Source organism: Psammomys obesus, unplaced genomic scaffold, assembly GCF_907164565.1.
Source record: "Psammomys obesus unplaced genomic scaffold, mPsaObe1.curated_primary_1811, whole genome shotgun sequence".
Classification (NCBI taxonomy): Eukaryota; Metazoa; Chordata; class Mammalia; order Rodentia; family Muridae; genus Psammomys; species Psammomys obesus.
In genome coordinates this window covers 3,240,447-3,257,563 of record NW_026592890.1, presented here as the reverse complement: position 1 = coordinate 3,257,563, position 17,117 = coordinate 3,240,447, and positions in this window count along the sequence as shown.

The following is a 17,117-nucleotide window of genomic DNA, read 5'->3' as shown; positions in this document are numbered from 1 at the left end:
ATCCTTTTGATTTTTGATTTATAAAATGACTTAAGAAAGATTATATACCTAAGCTCCCAACTGTGTCATAAAGCCCCTTATTGGTTAAGTGTTTTTTTTTTTTTTTTTAAGGATGAACCATCGTTCTAAGTTTTCAGGGGAATGCAAGAAATATATTGCTTTCAGAGTTATCTATCAAAGGCGCCTTCTTTCGTGACTCTTCGGATAAGGCTAAAGTTGTGGTCATTGTTTGGAATGTCTTAGTCTGTTAATTTAATGCTCTTACTTTTCTCTTAGACCCAGGAAACAATAATATTCAGGAGTTTCTATGGTATGCAGTTTCTACTAGTTCCAAGTGTATAGCCACTACCTTTGAAGCGTTACAACTGCTCTCTTTCAGTGGCAAGCATCATCCCCCTTTCATTCTGTTTGTAACTAAAGCCATGGTGGTGCTAGGCGTCCCACCCAATGGTATGAAAGTCAAGTTTGGTGTATGGCTCAGGTGTGCGGATATCTTCAAATATATAGTCTTATTGTTTTGACATGTGTATAAGAGATTGGCATTAAATTTTTTTTTTTTTTTTTTGTTTTATACCTATATGTGTAACTGAACGTTTGTATGGGTGTCACGTACATGCAGGTGCCGGTGGAGGCCAGAAGAGGGCACCAGATCTCTAGGAGCTGAAGCTACAAGTAGTTGTGTATTGCCTTGTATGGGTGCTGGGAACCAAGCCTGTGTCCTCTGCAAGAGTCCAAGTGTTCTCTTTTTTTTCTTCCTTTATTTATTTAATTTATTTATTGTTTTATTAATTACAGTTTATTCACTTTGTATCCCAGCTATAGCCCCCTGCCTCATTCCCTCCCAATCCCACCCTCCCTCCCTCTTCTCCTCCCATGCCCCTCCCCGAGTCCACTGATAGGGGAGGTCTTCCTTCCCTTCTATCTGATCCTAGTCTATCAGGTCTCATCAGGACTGGCTGCATTGTCTTCCTCTGTGGACCAGAAAGGCTGCACCCACCTCAGGGGGAGGTGATCAAAGAGCCAGCCGCTGAGTTCATGTCAGAGACAGCCCCTGTACCCCTTACTAGGGAACCCACTTGGACATTGTATCAAGTGTTCTTAACTATTGAGCAATTTCCTTACCCCCATAGGCATAGTTTTGATGAGATCGTTAATAGGATTTAGATTTTTGCCTTCATTGGTAAAGAATGCCTTATAAAATTGGATGTATCAAGTGATTTAAATAATACTTCTCATATTTATACTTTCACTGATGGCTTACAAAATTGGTTTCCTAAGGTGTTGATGAAAATGAGCAATTTAACCATCTTCAAAAGTCAAGGACTTTTTCTAGTAAAGCCTGTAGGTGAGAGGCCTCTCCATTCTGGAAAAAAAAAATCCATTTAGTTAGAGCCTGGCTCATCATCGGATAAGGGTATGTCACAGGGGAGCTTCACTGATTGGAAAACTGGATTAGATGGCTCCAAAATCTCTTGTTAGGTACAACCTTGAGTTGCTGTGAAGTAACAGCTGGTTGTCCCACTGATGACCAAACTGGATAATTTAATTTTAAAAAGTATTGTCAAAAGGCTCATCTTGCAGAACAATCAGACACATTATAAGGATGGAGAAAGTAGACTCTGGAACCCAACCTGTGGGTTGTGACTCCTTTGGGGTCAAAAGACCCTGTCACAGGAGTCGGATATCAGATCTCCTGTATATCGTACATTTACACTACGATTCATAACAGCAGCAAACTTACAGTTAAGAGGTAGCAACAAAATAACTTTATGGTTGGGGTCACCACAACATGAGGAACTGCATTAAAGGGTCGCAGCATTCGGAAGGTTGAGGACCGCTGCTCTGTATGCTGCTGGCTATGATTGAATCTTGTCCAAGACATATTTTTAGCTGTGCCGTCTTGGCCTTTGGCACCTTTACATGACTGATTTTCTTTTTCGAAAGTTATTGTTGTGGGGAAGGGGGATTTTCCATAACTGGTGTATGGAGGTCAGACAATGTCTCTCCATTTTGATGGGATGGATTAGGGGGTGGCTAGTGCCCCTTACGGCTGGAACAGGGGTTAATGAATTAGTGCGGGCACAGTGTTTAGAGCATGCCTGGCGTGTAGCAGAGTGCTCAGAGGTAAATGTCAGCAGTGGGAAGAATATCTCTTCCAGGCTTTTGTGCATTTAACACCGATTTTGCCAGGTCTCTGGCCTTTAAGAGTAGAGTGAACCTGGTAGTGAGTTTTGCACATTCTTAATAGTTCTTTCCTCGGTATCATTATGGGCCATTCTGGTTCCATCTGAAACCAGTGTGAAGGCAACATATGGCCTCTTTCCCGCTTCCCACTCAGGCCCACACATGCCTATCACTTGGCACTAGCTCCTGTCCTTGTAGCTCCCATCTCCCGTCTTCCTCTCATTGCCTCCCCAGGATGTTCTGCAAACATTGAAATAACCTGGGATCACAGTTTATGAAAAAAGTTTTTAATATATATATATTTAACCAATTGCTTCCAAGAGAAGGACTGGAGGTAGCCACTAAACTTATGAAATGTCCTTCAGTCAATCAAAAATATTTCAGCGATTTCCTTCCTTACTGGAGGTCAGTGGTGAAGGGAGCTCGCTTTCCCAGGCTTGGTTCCCAGTCTGAGCATGTGTAGCAGGAGCCAGCAATTCATATTCAGTTCTCACTCACACGTGTCTAAGTTTCTCAGCCTGTGATTATTTTGAGTCCTTCCCGACATTCTTAAACACGAAATGCCTGTCTAATTATTTCGATATATTCCTCCTGGGCAGTGAGTTTTGTGAGAATGCAATTGTGAACACAGGGGTATGTTTTCCCTCTTCTGTCTTTCTTGTTGAATCTCTCAGTGTTATGTTCTGTGATCTACTTAACTTGATTTACGTTACCAAGTGAGTTAGGGCGCCAGTGCACTCTCTCCAGAGCAGAATCTGTGGGGCCGAGTCTCATTCCTTTAATAGAGAAACAACTTGGACTCCAGGGTTTCTTGACCTATTTTAAAATAAACCCTGTGTGAAAATCTTGTGTGCTGGTCGTAAAGGGATGGATGACCACATATGTTTTTTTTATTTTTTGAAGGTGCCTATGTTTTTTTTTTTTTTTTTTTTTTTCACAAACTATGACATTATAAACAGGACTGAGGACAGTTAGGTTATAAAGGAAGAACTGGCAAGCTTGAGACATAGATTGTTCCTAAAAAACAGACTCTGCAAGCTGTTTGGGTTGTCTAGAAGGCAGATTAACATTGAGCGGTTATTTTCTTTTTCTAGTGAACAAAATTTTTTCCTTCCTATATTTTAGTTCAAAAACATGAAAATAGCTTTCTAAGGCATAGAATCCAATTTCAAGAATGATGAGGTGTTAGTTGGAGATCTCAAAATTGTTTGAAGTAGTTTCTACAGATGAGTAGCCCTACCTATTTTTACCCCCCTGGGAAAAATTTCTGTACCACTTTGCAGTCAGTGAGAAACTGGAAAAGGGAGAGTAAAGTTCTCAGGGTTCAAAAAGTTTCTTCTTCTCTGGCATTCCCATTGCTGTTCAGCTTGTTTTCCTCTGTAGAAACATTGACACTGTTCCCAATAAAATCACAAAGAGGGAGCTAACTACCTTGGGTACTAGGTTACACAGGAAAAATATAAACAGATCTTAACAAAATCTCAGGACGTTTGTTAATAATTAGTAAGCCACAAGGAACACTGGGTAGATGCCTTGCAGTGATATTGAAATTAAGCTCTAGATCTGAAAAGCTCAATGCCACAAACCTTTATTTCTTATCCACCCGGTGTGGATAAGGCAGTGTGCCAGTTGGTGAGGAGGGGAGGGAGTCCCAGCTTTGGAGCCCATCATGGATATGACTGAGGCAAACTCTGCCATCTTGTGGCACCATCTTGTCAGTAAGTGACCTGAGGGGTTTGCGGCCCAGGGAAGACAGTATGGGGCATGCTAGCCTTCTCTAAACTGTGACACACATAACCTCTGCCAGGACATTTGTGTAGTTACTCACTCTGCCTTTCCTAACACACAGGAAACTCAGGGAGGAGAGAACTAGGTAGAGGCTTCAGGAGTCACTTATTCTTTGGTGACATTTACTGTAAAACTTTTGCATCTACATGTAACAACTTTCCCAACTCCTTATACCTATCAGTTCTCATGCTTTACTCAGTAGCTGAGTTATTTGACTATTTTGGTGATAATGTCACACATAAACGTTTATTTATTTTTATTATTTATGTGTGTAGACGTGAGCTTGCATGAGTTTATGTGTGCCACACACATGTAGGAGCCAGGGGAGGGCAAAAGAAAGCATGGGTTATCTGGATCCAGGCAGTTGTGAACCCATTCTCTCTGCAGGAGCAACTAGTACCAGCCCCTAATTTCACATTTTTTAATTGTTTTTTTTTTTAATTTTTATTATTAGGTACATTTTGTTAACTCTGTATCCCAGCTATATCCCACTCCCTCATTCCCTTCCAATCCCACCATCCCTCCCTCATCTCCTCCCTGCTCCTTTCCAAGTCCACTGCTTAGGGAGGACCTCCTCCCCTTTCATCTGACCCTATTTTATCAGGTATCTTCAGGACTGGCTGCAAAGTCCTCCTCTGTGGCCTAGCAGGACTGCTCCTCCCTTTGGGGGTGGGGAGGTCAAAGAGCCTGCCATTGAGTTCCTGTCAGAAATAGTCCCTGTTCCCCTTACTATGGGGAACTATGAGTTTTAGTATCTGCTTCGATACACTGCTAGGTAGAGTCTTTCAGAGGCCCTCTGCGGTAGGCTCCTGTCCTGTTACTTGTTTTCTTCTACATCCAATGCACATCCCATTTGGCTTTCTAAGTGAGGATTGATCATCTTACCCCATATCCTCTGTCTTGTTTATCTTCTTTAGGTGTATAGATTTCATTATGTTTATTATATGTTATAGGTCTATATAAGTGAGTATATACCAGGTGTGTCTTTCTCCTTCTGGGATAGCTCACTCAGAATGATCTTTTCTAGATCCCACCATTTGCCTGCAAATTTCACATTTTTAACTTACTGAATTTAATAGGAACAGATTATAAAGAAGGATTACTGAGAAAGAACATTTGTGTTTATTTCCATGAAATGTGGAAGTAAGAGGCTTTGTCCATTCTGACTAGTATTCCATCCTTAAGCTCCAAACACTGTGCTTGCTTGGTACATGGTCCATCACCCTGATGACTGAACACTGAAGGCAGAGTCCCATCCTCAGCCCCCTACTGGAATTCCATTCCATGCTTGCGCCTGTGTCAGACAGGTGGGCCTAGGATGGACAGCACCACAGAGATGGGGAAAGGGACTTCTTGAAATAAAAGAAGCCGGTCAGGTTAAAACAGAAATGAGATGTTTTTGATGAACATTGAGAGATGCAGTTCTTCATGAAATAGCTTTGGGCCTGTAAGTGGAGGGAGGCTGCAGGCCTGAGACCCGACTGACTCTTCTACTTGCTTGATTCTGAGTTTTAAGCTCATAGAATTTGCTTTACATGGTATAATAGATACGTATACCTGGAAGGGCTATATGATCAATAATTTTCTCTGATTTCCTGGATACATTTTTAAAATTTCAATTAGAATTTTGACTTTTACTGACCAATCATGCAAAAAAGTAAGATCTGATACACACACACACACACACACACACACACACACACACACGTATATGTTTCAGGATCTATCCTCAGATGCTAGATTGGTGGGCAATGTGTCCTGTCCATATTAAATTAATCAATACATATATTATTTGGTTTATCTTTACTTTTAACCCACATCCAAATGTAATCTTTTGAGTTAATGATTCTAAGTTGAATAATTGACAAATTATGAGTTGTAACTGGAAATTTTTTGTTTATATTTTATCTCATTAGTCTTGTTGGAGTTCTATTTTATTACATTTTCTCAGCTTTTGTTGTTATTAATTTTCTTCATAGCTTTCTTCATTGATTTCTGCCTTTATTATAGTTATTTTTTTCTTGGCTTTACTGTTTTGTTACTGTTCTAATTTCATAAACTGAATCATATTTGTCTTATTATGTCTAGCTTTTCAATAAATACTTTTGAAGCATAAATTTCCCACTAAAATACATTGATCATGTCCCCAAGTTTTTACATGTATTTCAGTGAAGGTAAATTCGAAATATTTCCCATTTCAGTTACTTTTTAACCCAAATGTTTATGTATGGGCGAGACTGCTTCCAGGACATAGACATTTAAGCCACAGGGGCTCAGGGAGTTGGCTCAGTTTGTGAAGTGCCTGAATTCTATCCCCAGGACGAGTGTACAAGCCAGGCATGGTGACATGCACCTGTAAACCCAGCACTGGGACAGAGGTGGGGCAGGCCCAGGCAGATCCTGAGGGCCCTTTAGCCAGTCTAGTTGGAGCCTGGAGCCCCATGTTCAATGAGACACCTCATCTCAACAACTGAGGTTAAGAGCGATAAAAGACTTCCGAAGCTGACCTGCAGCCCCACAATACACGTGTTTGTACACTGGCACACACACATGCACACACGTGTACACCCCAAAGCCACCAAAATTAAAGTGCACAAGCTAAGCCTTCATTATTGATTTATTTAACTGGTGGATTTTAGTCAGAGAAAATATTCTGAGGCCAGTGTGTTTAAAAACAAACGTCTGTGCTGGACATGAGTGTGTTTTCTGTTTTCCAACCGTGGAGCTCTATTTATCTTAAGAGTCTGCATTGACTAGCTGCCATATGCATCTCTGGTCCTGTCTTTCCCCTCAGACTATTTGTTTTGGGGAGTTATACAGCCATCACTGAGTTCTTTATACCTCTCTCCAGTTCTAAGGTTCTGCTTCACAGGCTTAATGTTTTGGCGAGGAGGTGAAGGGCAGGTGCCCTGGTTTAAGTTTTGTAGCTTGTAACATATTGGTTTATAAGTGATATCTGGAAAATTGTTATTAGCTTGAAACATTAAACTTGACCCTTATTTGAAACCATGTCAAAAATCAAGTGCTCATTGATGATAGAAATAATATGGAAGGGGACACAAACAAACAAACAAAAAGGTCTAGAAGACAAGATGGATGTTGTGGGGATATTATGGTAAGGATATGTTTACAATCACTATAAACTGAAAAATTTTTTTTTCAGATATGTGTTTTTCTAGACATTTTATTTTCATGTCATTACTTATATGAGGAACTGTTACTAAATTTAATATAATGACCATGTATTTGGTAATTTTCTATATTTACATGTTAATTTTAATACCATATGTAAGGATTTTACATGTTGAATTCTATACTTTGAAAATATCTGGTCTTAATTTTTTTAAGATTTATTTGTTTATTATTTATACAGTATTCTGCTTGCATGTGTGCCTACACGCCAAAAGAGGGCAACATCTCATTGTAGATGGTTAATAGTCACACATGGTTGCTGGGAATTGAACTCAGGGCCTTTGGAAGAACAGCCAGTGCCCTTTACTTCTGAGCCATGTCTCCAGCCCTTAATTCATCTTCTTCTTTTTCAATCATCATAGCTTTTACTAATTCTTTTACCAGGGTTATGCTATGCTGTTAGATCACAGTAATTAGCATGTTGGCTTATTCCCATTATCAAAGGTCCCGACACTTGTTCATCATCTATGTCACCGAGGAATGAGGAAACTCCTTCCTGAAAATATCCCATGTCAGGAATCTGGGGAAGGCCTGCTGGCATTTATCCTTAGCTCTCTCTGTTGTCTGGGTGACTGTAGCTGGAAGACTGACTTCTGAGATCATGGTTTTAGTTGTGCCCCTGGGGCCTAGGGTTGCTGGGCTTCTTCCTTGTATGGTGTTTCAACCACCGAGGCCCATATCCAAAGCTTGGGTCTGTCTCCAGGGCATTCTTAGAATATTTGGACTTTGAAATTAAGTTCAGCTTTCACTAGAGGGCACGGGCTCTGTCAGATGTAAGATCTTACATCAGAGTGGTAACAAGGGAAAGGTTTGAACCCAAGAATTGTGCACACAAAGAAAGGAAAGAAGGGAGTGAGGAAAGGTGAAAGACCCAGGAAAATTCCTTGAGGCTGTGAGTTCCAGACCTGCCTGAAAAACATATAGGGACCCTCAAATACACAAAGTAAGTAAAATCAAAGAAATAAAAATCCCAGGCATTTGAACCTACAAGATCAAACAAATTGCAATTAGATTTATCTGCGTCATTAAAACCGATTAGTAATATAAACTTTTGACACAACCATACTTTAACACTAGGCTCATAGAGGAAAAACATTTAAAAAGATCTGGTCACTTTTACTTTTGAGATTAAATGAAATTAGGGGAGGCAAGGAGAGAGTGTGAATTGCAAGCTAAAGGCGGGGGGAGGTGGGCACAGTGGGAAAGTGAGGGCAGGGGCAAGCGAGCGTGCAATGAAAGCAGTGAGCAAAGGTGGACCACACAGAGCCGAGGGGCCCACAGGGAGCCAGGTGGAAAATAAAACCACTTTTGCTTTCGCCTAACTGCAAATCAGAATAAATCAACCCATAGACAAATGGAAAATCTCACACACAACGTCTGTGAAGAGGTGAAAACAGAAGTCAGCACACATGCAGACAGGGGAGGGGGGAGAGGTGGGTGTCCAGCTGCAATCGCTCTGTGCTGTGCTTTACAGTGTCTGTATGACTTCCTGAGACCTGATTCAGTAAGGTGGTCAAAGTCAAAAGAAAAAAGAACAAAGACTTTCTTCAGAAATAAACACAAAATACACTTCTTCAGAAAATTCTGTTTTTTTGTTTCATGGTTCCAGTAGTTTGGAAGGTGCTATCTGGAGCTCAGCCGCATGTGAATGGTAATAAATCTTGTACTTCCACATGTTCCCACTAGGTGTCTCTTTTCATACACGCTGTGACCACAGAGGAAGCTATGATGTCGCTGAAGGCATTGGCTTATATGTATTGTATTAGGAAAAACAAACAAACAAACAAGCAAAAAAAATCTGAATTTTGGAAGAATGTCTTTTTGAAGAATGTCTTTAGTCCTGAAGTCTTGCTTTAGAGCTTACGAAACACCAGCATTCACTTGGCAGCAAATAAAAAACTCAGGTCCCTGCGTTGGTGATGCTGATAGAGCAGAAGACAGAGGTGCTAGACTTCATAGCCTGCCCAGTTAGGATTTCAGCTGGGAACTCAGCCCCACTGCTCTTAAAGGAAACCCCTGTAGGAACACGAGATGCCAGAATAGTCCATGTTTGGCTCTCCAGTGACTCCAAGGAGTTTATTTCCTCCTGACAAAATTCATCATTCCAGGCTGTGACATCTCATCTCTGATCCCATGAGTAGCCAGGTACATCTGCACATGATAACTGTGAGTCGTGTTGGGTACCTTATCAACGAACTGCTTGCCTACCTCTCCTCATTCCAAATCAGAGGTGAGGTCCACATAAACCCACAGAGAGTTATCAACCTCCCGGATGTCTGAGCTTGCTGATGCTGGAGTCGTCCCTCTGTAAGAGTGTGTTGGGATTTACTGCTCACAGAAAATTCAAGCTTGCTGCAAAGAAGGAGAAAAGGCAGAGAACACTGAAGGAGACAAGAGAGCTGGTGACTAAAGGGCCCTGGGCCTCAGATCTGAAGACCTGAGTATGAATTCTGACTGTCTAACCAGCTAATGTTAATCCTGAGATTCTTCAGAGAAAAAGCAAGTCCACCATTTTGGGCCAAATTTGAAAGCAAACTTTATTAAATATTAAATACTGATCAAGAGATAGATTTTGGTCGGTCAGCACCACTCCCTGGAATTTCCCAGCTAAGTGGCCCCGAGACATGTGATCTAGGGATTTACTAAGAGAAACCTATAGGCTACTATGTTTTCCCAGGAGGTTTTTGTTTTATCCCAGGAACTACAGCTCCCAGCATTCTGGGAGGTTGGTTACCTGGTCCTGGAGCAGGTGGGGTGCACAGGTTAATTTTGGGTATTACAATAACTCTGAAAACTAGTTAGTGGTACCTGTCAGCAAGGTGGTGTCTTCCTTCCTCACATGTTGGGCATGGCACCGCACAGGTTTGCAGTGAGGTCTGGGGAAAGACTGTGAGAGCACTGCTAGGTATCATTCCAAGGGCACCCAGGAGGAACGGCCCCAATCTTGACAAGGCAGCCTTTCCCTGACCATCCACGCACAGGCTCAGCTCTGCTTGGGCTCCACTTTCTGTACGAACAATCCTCGCACACTCATTTTGCAAAACCACAGAGCTCATTAAGGGGAGAAAAGAACTAACCAGACAAAATAGGAATTTTGGTTTCAGTTCCAGAAGAACGTGTGCAAGATACTAGTAGATCTTAAACTTGGTTTTCCCTCAGTTGCAACCGCTGTCCCCGCCCTCCTGCTAACACTGTGCACTACTGTGAAGGGCTATGGAGTCAAAGGATATCAAGGCTGAACTGAAGTGTTTGGCTGCCTCAAAGCATGCACACGCTTTCTGGATTTCACCAAGGAGAAAAACAAACTCTTTTGTGGAGAAAAACAAACTCTTTTTTAGAGAAAAAAACTTGATCATTGTTCCTGTGGCGAGGAATCCTGGGGAGGGGAATGAAAAGATAAAAACAAAAAAAAAAAAAAACAAAAAAAACAAAACTAAACAGAGGATGTTATATGCTATGCGTGGCCCACCTTAGAGTCTATTTGTTCTTTAACCCCAAAGGCTGCAGTGAAACAAACTTAGTGCTCTCTACCATGGTAGGAATAGGAGGGGATCATGGAGAGTCTGCAGTGGACCTGGGAAGCGTTAACTTGCCTGCTGACCATGGTTTCTGTGTCTCTCCACGGTTTTGAACTCCATTTCTTACGCACCTCAGAGCACAGGTGCAGTGTAAACCTTTGAAGACACTCCTGGGTTTCCCATCCGTTCATATTGGACTTAAGCACACAGTAGTCTGGATCTTAGGGTGACGAGTTCTGAGTTCTTTGGGTCTGGAGCCAGCATCAGAGAAGGCAGAGTTACACACAAGCTCTATGCATTGGTGAACAAGGGCTCCCACTGGGGCATGTTTGTGGGCACATATGTGCATGCTCTAGGGTTGCACTATCCAGACACTTTTGAGGAATTGTTCATCTAAGCAACTATAGAATTGAGTCTTTAGGCTTACCAGGGTACTGATCTACCCTACACACCAGTGAAGGGGGTGGCCAAGTTCGAGGTGAGGGGCTGGAAGAAGCTTCTGTTGGGGTACAACCAATGGCAGGCACCCTGTTCCTTCAGATGAAAGGTGCGCTGTGGGTATAGACTTTAATCTTTGAGTTTGGAGTTCTGGAAGCTTGCAGAAGAACAAGCAATGCCTGTTGATGAGCAACTCAGAGGAGCCTCATGCCTCCCAGAAGAGCACGGCCAGCAGTCATTTGTGCCTGGTAGGTCCTTCCCGTGTACAGCAGAGGAGGCTTGCTCAGGATCCCTTGCAGGTACGTTGTTATTATTCCAGTGATATGATCTGCAAAGTTTGTCGCTGAATGCAAGAAGGGTCTCATGTATGTGAGATCTGTGTGCTTGAGTCTTGGTTGTCACAATTGACAATGTCTGTGAGAAAGCATGGGAAGGCGGGATGGGGCCCGTCAGTCTTCTCAGATGATGTATTCCTGGACTTTAATGATGTTGAAAATAAAGTAATTTTAAGCATCACAGTTTTTTTTTTCCTGTTTTTATAAAAAAGCCTGTGATTTTCATAGCCATCTGTCAATTCCTCACCACAGTGGAGAGAACAGAAAAGATATTCTACAAAGTGAGAAGAAAAGAGAAAACCAAAAAAGAGGATTTCCTGAAAAATGAGACCGACCGAACGGAGATTAAAAGAAAAAGAAAAGAAGAAAAAGGAAATAATTTCTATGAACTGCTTTTGTTTCTGTCAGTTCCCTGAAGACACCGTCCCCAGACAACTTGCGCCCCTGTGTTGACATGCATAGCCTAATGGCAGGCCACTCTGCACTTGCTCACCTCACACCTGCTCTGCTGTGACAGGAGAAATTTCATGTTAATTGCCAAAACGAATGGATTATTTCATGTCCCACGCTTTTACACAGGAGCCGAGATGAGTGCTCTCTTTGCTTTCTGTGGTGCCACTGTGATGGGCCATGAGCAGTACATGCCTGCTGACCAAATGGTGCCAGTCAAAGGAGAGGGTTCCTGCTGTAGGAACTGCATAGCGTTGACTGATGAGTCTTACACCCTAAAAGGAAGGATCCCTGCCCCGTTTCCTCCGTTCCATCCCGCATTAATGATGCTGAGTGTGTTTACATTCCTGGACTTTCTATAATCCTGCTTGTTGCTCTTTCAGTGCCTTATCAAATGCTAGCATTATGATTTCAGAGGTCAATGAGATATGAGCTAATCTGTGCTTTTAGAAGTTTGGTACTCTTATGGAAGAAGGGGGAGATAGAAAGATCTGGAGGGGACAGGAGCTCCACACTGTGAGCAACGGAGCTAAAAAATCTGGGCCCAGGGGTCTTTTCTGAGACTGATACTCCAACCAAGGACCATTCATGGATATAACCTAGAACCCCTGCTCAGATGTAGCCCATGGCAGCTTAGTCTCCAAGTGGGTTCTGTAGTAATGGGAACAGGGACTGTCTCTGACATGAACTCAGGGGCTGGCTCTTTGATCACCTACCCTTGATGGGGGAGCAGCCTTACCAGGCCACAGAGGAAGACAATGCAGCCAGTCATGATGAGACCTGATAGGCTGGGGTCAGATGGAAGGGGAGGAGGACCTCCCCTATCAGTGGTCTTAGAGAGGGGCGTTGGAGGAGAAGAGGAAGGGAGTGTAGGATTGGGAGGGGATGAGGGAGGGGGCTACAGCTGGGATACAAAGTGAATAAACTGTAATAACATAAAACGTAAAAATTAAAATTAAAAAGAGAGAGAAAATGAAGTTTAGCACTCTGCGTGTTTTCATTTAAGGCCCAGGAAAAGGAGAATGAACCTCGTCCACACTGTATTTAAATTGGAAAATTATTTCCAAATCATAGTTAGGGTTTTTTGCAGTTGATTTGTTGCTATAGGTATGTGTGTACAAGGGCATGTGTGTGCTAATGCATGCGGTGCGTGTACGTGTGTGTGTGTGTACGTGTACATGTGTATATGTGTGTGAGTGTGTGAGTGTGTGAGTGTGTGTGAGTGTGTGTGAGTCTGTGTGTGTGAGTGTGTGAGTGTGTGTGTGTGTGTGTGAGTGTGTGTGTGAGTGTGTGTGTGTGTGAGTGTGTGTGAGTGTGTGTGTGTGTGAGAGTGTGTGTGTGTGTGTGAGTGTGAGTATGTGTGTGTGTGAATGTGTGTGTGTGTGTGTGTGTGTGCGCACGGTGTGTGCGTGGACTTTCTATACTCATGAGTGCCACGGCAGTTGTGTGCTGATGAGAACACCTACTAGGTGTCTGCTCTCTCTCTTTGCACTGTGGGATTCAGTGACTGAACTGTGTCATCAGGTTCCCACAGCAAATGCTTTCAGCTGTTGAGCCTGACACTGGCCCTAGTCTCCTTATTTTTTTTTAAGACACTTTAAAATATAAAGTGGACGTTACACATTAAACTTCATCATTCTAAAGAGTATCATACCCAAAGGGCGCTAATCAAATGCTGCTGCTACGTCTCACGAACCTCCAAATCCAGTACTCAAACCCTTATTTTCAGTTCTTCATGAGCATTGAATATGCCAACCTTCTTCAATAACACCACTTTGTTGCACACCCACATTCCTGATACAGTTTCTGGTTTTAAAACGACATGGAAACAGAGTGGACGGCTCTGACGTGACTTACCAAACGGTTTCTAAAGCAGCTAGACTGCACTTGGTGTCACTTGGTGTGAGGACGATGTCTGCGCTGAAAACAGCGTGGAACAATTCTCCGTCTGCACGTGTAAGTAAGGCCTCTTTGCGGCTAACTCTAGGATTCATTTGACAATGAACTCCGCTTTCTGCCTTCTGGGTGCAGACCCGTCAGGAAGGCAATGTGTTTCAAGTCACAGACTTAGAAGCAGAGTGTACACGACATCATTGGCTTGGCTTTGCCGCGTGTTGTGGGAGCTTAAATAGTTCTGTAAAGAAGATGACTGTTACGGGTATTACGGAGAAAAGTGTGCTCTTGAGATCAGCGACAAGGCTCCAAAAGTGTTGTGTGGAGATCTAGCCAGGGATTTTAATCAGCCTCCGAGTGGGAGAGCAGTTCCACTTGATGAAGCCAGTTATCACACCTGAGTAAACCTCCTAAGTGTGCACGCATTCCATTTGGAATAGTAGTTTTGTATAACAAACCTATTTCTAGATAATTGCTCCCATTCGAGGCAATTGCTCCCACCTACCGAGTGATCATGGTGCCTGAGTGCTTGCCATAAGCTGTTTCATTTAGTTTTCACAACCCCCCATGAGCTGGTTATTATTATTTCTGTTTAACTGGTGTGGCATCCTCTAATCAGACAAATTAAATGATTTTCAAAAGTGTGTATACTTAACAAGTGGCGAAGGTGAGATTCAGACACAGATCCATTTGCCTCTAATCCACATACTTTAGTGCACCAAGTTAAGATAGAGATATATTTTGCTTTTGCATGTATAAAATAACCTGAAATCCTTGCAGGTACCCTGGTACCTAAATTATCATATAATTTATATCATACATATAAAATGTGGTTTCTAGAACACTGTAGATCTCAATAATTGTTTATATATAATAAATACCACAAAGAATTGATGAGTTCCATAATTAAAAATTATCTTCAGGACTTATATATTCTACATTTTGTCCTTTTTTCCTGAGACTCAAATTATGATTCTTTTCCTCCTGGATTTTTGTCCTAGCACATACTATGTTTAGGTTTGGTTGTCTATTGCTGATTCTCACATCTGTGCCAAAGCATAAAACTTTAAATAAAAATTAATAAAAAATTAATAATCATTTACACAAATTGATTTTATTTGAGTGAGTTATTATTGCAATTATTGTTCATAAATGATTTAACAATATGAGCATATTCATGCTTGCTCAATAGCCATAAAAACAGTGGATAAATATCTTGGTTCAGTGCATGTTACTTAATGACATAGATGCAGATTTTTCTCTCTAACTGGGGAACGCAACCGTAAATGAATATTGTTTATAGTTAGAATGGAAAAATTCAAAACTAATCATAATCTTATTGTTGGTCTTTATATATATGAAAACTTAAAAATAGTTTTCACATAAATAAAATGCACTGGTCACTTTAAGACTTTCATAGCATATATTAGTTACTTATAATAATCCACTCCATTAGGACGTTTTCCTAAATGTTTGTGAGTGACAGCACTCGCCCCTATTACCCTCTTGTCACTTCTTCCCACTCTGACTGAACCTCTTCTCAGCTGGTTCCACTTCTACTTGTGTGTTTTACTGTTTTAAATTGGTGAACCAGAGAGTTTAACTGGAGCTATTTACAGGTACATTGGTGAGAGTTATTTACTGGAGTATGGGCAACTTGTCCACGCCACTAAAGAACATCCTTCCATTCCCCAGCACCTATTAACTGCCTATAGCTCCTCATGGAGGGGTAGGACCTCTCTCTATAAAAGAGGAGAAGAGGCTACAAAGCCTCAAAGAGGAGCTTGGTCTTGTGAGGCCTTTCCCTCTCCACCTCTCCATGCTGGAATGCTGACAGACTGTGCCTGTCTTGGCCTGGGAATCATGGCTACAGAGCCCAGCCCTGTCATATCTGGAAGGCAACTCTCTACAACTTACTTTCCCTTTCCTGAGCCGAATGTTCTTTACACCTTCTCTTACATGGCGTCCGATGTACAACTCTTGAAGCTTTGTTGTCTATGTGTCACAGCTCATGGGATGATCCGTCACAATGACTTTTAACCATCAGCAGACTGCACAAATAGGCTCTTCTCTAACTTTGTTGAGGAAAATATTTAAAAATATTGTTAAAAGGTTTATTCTTTTAAAATTACGTGTTTGAGAGTGTGTGTGTGGTGGTGTATGTGCACCTGGGTTCAGGGGCCTTTAGAGGTGAGAAAATAGTGTCAGATTCCTTGGCTCTGACGTTACAGATGCTCATGATGTGACTGATGTGGCTGTTAGGAACAACTCATTTGAAAGAGTAGTGTGTGCTTTTAACCCTTAAGCGCCATCTCTCTACTTTAAAAAACAAAACAAAACAACAAACAAACCCTCAAAAATGTTTTCGTGACAGTCTCATTAGGGTCTTCATCATTTAAAGTTATCTGATAATGTAAAAGTTATTCATCAAGAAGTACCAAATAAACAGCATTTCTTCCTGTAAGTCTTTTATTTGTAGGCACCTTGCTTAACTTGACATTTTCAGATGGATTGGGGAATAGTAAGTAAAGAATTGTTTTCAAAGTAACTTTGCAATCATTGTTATTTTGTAAACCATACTGTGAACAGTGCTGTTTTCACTGAAACCCTGGCGCTATGCTCTCACCTTTCCCAGCACACACCCAAGGAGCCCCTGTGCCTGCTAGTATGCTTAGTCAACCTGTTCTCACTGTCTCTTCAGGAACACTCCAACTCCCGTCTTTCCATCTCCCCCACAAATCTGGCTAAATGCTTCTCATGCAGAAGAAGCATGAATCGAGTTTAGATTGTTTTCATTCTTCTCCAAATTACTTTTCAGTCATTTTTGTGAAATTTCAGGTTTTTTTTTTTTTTTTTAAAGATTTACTTATCTATTTAATATATATGAATGCTCTGCTTTCATGAGCACCAGAAGAGGGAAGCAGATTCCATTACAAACGGTTGTGAACTCTGGACCTCTGGAAGAGCAGTCAGCGCTCTTGACCACTGAGCCATCTCTCCAGCCTGAAATTTTAGGTTTTAAAGATTGTATTTACATTGATTTTATGTGTATGAGTGTTTGCCTACATGGAAGTACTCATACCACGTGTGTGCGTGGTGTCCATGAAGGCCAGAAGGGCATTGGATCCCCTAGAACTGCAGGCACAGACAGTTTTGAGCCACAGTGGCAGTGTTGGAAACTGAACCGGGGCCCTCTGCAAGGGCAGGAAGTGCTCTTAACTGCTGAGCCAGCTCTTTTGCACTCTACACTTTAGGGCTTGTCCATGTACTTAAAGAAAAAGAGCTCTAGAGCTCTGGAGTACTTAACTAAATCTTCAGA